Genomic DNA, 6,000 nt, shown 5'->3' with positions numbered 1-6,000 from the left:
AACCTTTAAGTTCATCATTATAATATGTTGTCTGTTTCTCTGTTTAGCAGCTTTCCAATGATATCAATGTTTTGAAAATAGGATATATATATATATATATAAAATATAGTTAGCAACGTTTAAGATTAAAAGGTGACACCTAGAGTCTCAGCCCTATTGTCTTTGCATTAAGACGGTGCGCAGAAATTGATGCATTTAAAAAAGAAAAAAAAACGGGTTTAAAGAATCATAACTTTCTTATTATTTGTCATTGGAATCATCTTTAAATGAGCTGTCTGACAATACTGGTCTCGTACATGTAGCACATAGGCTAACAAGCATAGCATCCCTTCCGCGCCTTACTCGTCTCCACTTCGGTTTAATGCCGTCATTAAACATAAGTAACCAACAAACTAACTACATATATAGCCAACTAGTTCCATTTTAGCACACTAATTAATCTGAATAAGAAATAAGAAAATGAGCTAACTCGCCAACTCCAGGGATTAGTCGTAGGCTGAATTGACGTAAATCCATTCCGCCTCCGACGAGGACTCCAAATGGATTTGAAGGGACTCCACTCCATGTTTTCCTGGCGTCTGTGTCCAGCCAGCTGCTGCAGAGCGTCGGTCGGCTCGGTTGCTGTCTGCTTGCTCAGTCATCCTCTTGACTGCCGTGCGAGTGGTGTGGATGCGACGCGCGCGAGAAGGGGGGTGGGGGGCGGCCGTGCAACGAAAACCCCGGAGCTCACTGAGGATTTCATCTCAACACTTTGCCGGCGGGCTTCAACGACCCTTCACACCCACTTCGTCGCGACCTGGCTCTGGACTTTTTCCCAATTCCCCCTCGTCTCATTGGAGCGTGTTTGCCCACTCCGACCTCTGTTTAAACCGATACACGCGGGGCATGGTGCTTTACTTTTGAACCCCTCCACTTCCTCCCCTCGCTTATGGAGCTATTCGCCCCGACCTGGATGTACCGACGTGGGGCGGAGCGTCTACCTGGCACCGCCGCCTGTCCGCTGTGAGGCGACCCGAACATGCAGCCGAGCTGAGCCCTGATCTTTTGTGCGACCCGGAGCTCAGTTTGTGGGGGCCCCCCCCCCCTCGCCTGAAACCAGACCAGCCGAGTTTTTCATCCGAAATTCACACTGCTTCATCCTTCTAGCACAGTAAGTAGCAGCCTCCCTCAATCAATACATTTAACCACAGAGTGGGAGAAGTGGCTCTTTGGCAGACTTTGGAAAATGTTCAATAATCGCAGTAAAAAAAACAATCAAAACAAACAAACAAACAAAAAAAAACAGCAATGTAGAGTTTGTCTCTCTCCTTTTTAAAAATAAGAATTTCAATGAAAAAAAACAACATTTGTGGCTGGTCAAGTGCAGTAACATTGTGCATCTCCTCCCCGCACACACTTTGAACAACAGCTAAGTAGCTGGATGCCAATTGCTGTCTCCATTTACCTCTCCATCTTGCAGCTATAAAATAAGATCATTGCACAGGGCATGTATAATTCACGGAGCCCCGTGCCAGCCATGCGAGATGATGGCAGACACACGCACACACACACACACACACACACACACACACACACACACACACACACACACACACACACACGCACACACAGACAGATGCAGTTTTTTACAGACTGGGGTGCAATATCTGACCCCCCCCCCCCCCCTTACGTGAGGCTTTTTCAGAGGCAAGATCCTCCTGAGACCAAGGCCCCGCTCACACATCAAGGTTAAATCACATTTAGGCTCAATTCGCGTGGACGGCGTTCAATGGTGGGGTCGTGCTGCAGCGTTATATAAGGCAAACACAAGTATTGGGTCATCAATTACAAGAACTCTTTCTGGAAGATGGAGGAGTGTGTGGCTCCATTTTCAAAGGTCAGTGGTCAAAGAGAGAAGTCCTCGTGGCTTGCAGTTTCCACCTTTAAGGTGATGGCCCTGGTGGTCTTCTTCCACACCACACTCATCCAAACATGTCTTTATGTGCACTGGGGCACAAATGCAAGCATGCCATTGTCCAAAATGTCTCAGTGGCGGATCCTTAATACGACTAATGTGCATATAGTTTGGATTTGAATGTGTCGTCACTGTTGAGTGGTTATTTTTGGGACCATTGTCGGTATTTTGGACAGCTTAAACCTGACTACAACCGTAAAAAGCAACAAAGAAACCAATATAATAATAATGAAAATATAAATTGAATATAAGGAATGATGGGTAGAATATACTGGTGGCATTTGAAAAAAGCTGCAAATAATTGTCGACATATCATAACATTTTAGTTTTTATTTCCTGAGTGCAACTAATGTGCACATTATTTAATGCTTCATAACAGTTGTGTGATTTTAGAACAGCCACAAGTCTCATTAGAAAAGCAATAATAAAGAAAAAAAATATTACGTTAAAGGCAAAACATGTACATTATGTTGACGATTAATCTTGAAGTAATTTAACAAAAAGTTGCAAAAAGGTGGACTACAATCATGGTATATGTACATATGGTTAAAATGAGATTTTCCAAGAATTTTAACGCATGCATGAGTGAAGCCACCATTTTTTGAAGCTGAATTCTTGCTACGTTCTCTCTTCTTAATGATATCTGTGGATCAGGGGCCTTTTCAGTTTGTCAAGTCCTCTGAGAGCCAAACTGAATTTATGAAGAAATATGATGCAACAGAGTCACTGATGAGTGACTGCATAGTGGTTCACTCTGCCCTGCCTTTGGTGCATGCAGCGTGGGTTCAGTTCCCACACGGCTGGCGAACCTGAACAGGATAAGATGGATGGATGATGCAGCAGTGGAACAAATATTTATTATTCCATGTTGAGATAATTTGTTTGCTTTTTATGAAAGTTCCTCTGAGGTTTTATTTTTTTAGAATTGCATAGCGGGCCGTATTAAACGCTCCACCATGCCGTATATGACGCACGGGCCATAGGTTCCCCCACCCTGTAGTTCAATTTAAGTGGATTTACTCATTTTAAATTGTTGATTTAAGATTTGGGAGGAAGGGGTCTATACGCGAGCACTTAATGGGTCAATCCATGAATTAAGAGGTGTGTCCCAATACTTGTGGTGCATGTAATGTATGTAACAGCTGTCAGGGTGTGTAAAAGAGGAGCAGTTGTTTTTTTCTGGGTGGTTCCATGCCAGCTCATGCATTATTATGACGTAATCTGCATGTTGGGAGATGACAAATCCGGGTTGGATTTTTGAAGTTTTATGTTTTGGCCTAAACCAAAAGTCCTCCTGGGTTGGTTGAAGGAAGGAAGGAGGAGTAGGAGGTGCAAGGTCCATTCTTTGACGATTGTGTTTGGGGAAAAAAAAAATCCTGCTTTTCAGCTCTCGCAATGGATTGTGGGACAGTAGGGATTGAAAGAGAAAGCGAGAGAGGTTTGAGGACAAATGTTCTGTTACATTCGCACCACATACACACACATGCTCTCTCTACCTCAACGCCATCTCTCACCCAAGCCAGGCATGCTGCTCGGGTCCATTTGTCTGTGTTGTCCTGGGAAGGAAGTGCCATCTCGCCTGGCGCAAATGGTTTCAATGCAGCCGAGTGTGAATTCTAGCGGCTTTTTGTAACTTGCCATTTCCATTTCAAAGTGTCTGCATTTCAATAGGGAGAACATGAGCTACCAGCACCCACCCCCACGCCCTCCCCCAACCAAGCTCTCCTCACTCCCTTCTCCACTCTCCTTCACCCTCCTCTTCCTCTCAAGCAGCCTCGTCCTGCTGCCGATGGACGATACAGACTGCGTTTTTTTTTTTTTTTTTTTTCTTGGAACAGGCCGCATTTTGTTTGTGATTGTGATTCACTGAGAGAACTTGTTGGCTGTAATCTAAATCATCAATAGCCTTTTATAGTAATTTAGCGGGGACGTTGGCCACCTTGGATCGCCTGCCACCCCCCGCCCCTCAGGCACACATCTACAAAGATTTGATCTTCAAGGCAAAGAATAAAGCATCCACTGTGTGCATACACAAGTTGATGAAAATGTGTTTACCCACTTTGACTGGTAGTTTGGCTAGAGAAATCTAAAATAGCTGGAGGGAATTTTCTCCCCGCTCTGTATGGCTGCAAAGCTTTGGCGCTTGGTGTGACACTGAGCAACTGATTGTCTGCAGCAGAAATAATATTTATTTCACTTTATGTGCAGCTATTGTGGGCAAAAAGACTGTGACAAGACTTTTTTTTCTATCTGTCTTTTTTTTTCTTCTTTTGGGTGGGATAAAGAGCAAATATTCAAAGTGAACTAGGAGTTAGCAAGCGTGCCTCACAGTTGTGAGGTTCTGGGTTTGAATCTTACCTCTGGGCATCCTGTGTGGAGTTTGCATACTCTCCCCGCTTGTGTGGCGGGTTGTTTGTCTTTATCTACGATATCGGGAGTGCTTGAGGACTCTGCATCATTTGCATGTTATTGTCACTGTTATCAGCATTACCACACTACTGGTACCCTTACATTCCTCAATGACTTTCTCCGTACATCTGTGTTTATGTGCTAAATGTATATTTTGTTATAGTGACTTGTTTGCTGTAGTACTAATACGAGTAGCTTCAACTACCGGAGACATATTCCTTGTATGTTTTTAACATACTCGGCCAACCAAGAGGATTCAGATTTTTAATGTGTCCTGCGATTTACTGGTAACCAGTACAGGGCGTGCCCTGCGCAATTACATACATATTTAAAATTTTTATTTTATTATTATTATTATTTTTTTTTTACCACCAATGAGGTGTTAATAGACCTTTTATACACTCAACACTTAATAAAGGAATACCTATAAAATGCTACTAGGCGACATAATTATTTTCCTTAGGTGGCGATGTAACCTAATTCATCACAGTACTGTAGTAAATACATAATTACAGTCAATATTTATATGACATACACTTGCTGGCCGTAAACAGAAAGCAAACAAATGAAAAACAGCATGGCGGTATGTAACTGAGTTTGTCATTTTGTATTCTTACGCTCGGTGCACACAAGTTCATTGTGCACTTAAACCTCCTGACAACCTCGTATGTGAACTGAGGACCTCTGTATCACTCTTCAATCACATTCCTGTTCCCGCTCCGTTGCGTGTCTGTCAGGTCTTTATTTAAATTGATTTAGTTTTTAAACTTGCAGAGGTTAACTTCTCTTCATATTGTAGTTAACATTGCTTGTACAGCTAATCAAGGTTTTTGATGACAGTTGAAGCCTGGACCAAGTTAATACGCTCTTTGTTGTTTCCATTTGGAAATGAGAACAACTTGGAAGTCAACCAGTGTCACAGAACACAAAGTTTGTGTCTTTGGACTTCTATTGTGCAACTCAGCAGACTATACTTCCAGGGCCAAAAATCTCTAAATTATACATCAAACGACGACTTAAAGAACTAGAACATGTCCTTTGGTTTAATACGGCTAAGTGCACGCATGTGTGCTGTAGAAGAGAGCTCAGGCTTGCAGTTCTTTTTGTTCCAAGCAGTTTGAGCTAAGGAGGAGTGGGGAGAAAAAATGGCAGACGCTCACCTGCCATCTTCACTCACGGGGCGTGGGCTTTGACAGCTGTCTTGTCTAATTCCTTTTGACGCGCTCGCACTGAAACGTTGGACAACAAATGGACAAAAAGGCAAGGAGGAGAGCCCGCCATGAATCATCGCTGCCGGTCAAGACGGGACACTTGTGTTCCGATCACAGGATGAGCAATCGACCACAGAGATTAAGTGGGACCTCGAAGGTTGACCCCTAATTTATATTTATATTTCTAAATATCTTTCACATACATATCGATGGAAATTGAATTCATCTTCATTCGACGGCCTCATGAAACATTTATCAACAATAAAGGCAATGTTTTAAATGACATCTTAACATTCGTAGCTGTGTTGAAAGAACTATTAGTGGTCATCTTTATGAGACAAACCGTAAAATGTGTACTCAGCCTTAATCCTGATGCTGTGCATATAGTAAATACAGCTCCTGTTAGTAATAATAATAGCTTGGATT

The 6,000-nt window shown here is 42.8% G+C and overlaps 1 protein-coding gene across 6 annotated transcripts in view; it reads left to right on the top strand.

Moving 5' to 3' along the window:
- The first annotated feature begins 661 nt into the window (after window positions 1–661).
- Window positions 662–6,000, top strand: part of LOC133411465 (adhesion G protein-coupled receptor L2-like) — a 118,905-nt gene continuing 113,566 nt past the window's right edge. For all 6 annotated transcript variants that reach the window (XM_061693889.1, XM_061693887.1, XM_061693888.1 and 3 more), the window contains exon 1: window positions 662–1,150. The gene's annotated coding sequence lies outside the window, so the exon portion shown is untranslated. The remainder of the gene's footprint in view (window positions 1,151–6,000) is intronic.

Source organism: Phycodurus eques, chromosome 13, assembly GCF_024500275.1.
Source record: "Phycodurus eques isolate BA_2022a chromosome 13, UOR_Pequ_1.1, whole genome shotgun sequence".
NCBI classification, from domain to species: domain Eukaryota; kingdom Metazoa; phylum Chordata; class Actinopteri; order Syngnathiformes; family Syngnathidae; genus Phycodurus; species Phycodurus eques.
Note: the sequence above shows the minus strand (reverse complement) of the source record. Positions and strands in the feature narration are given on the sequence as shown.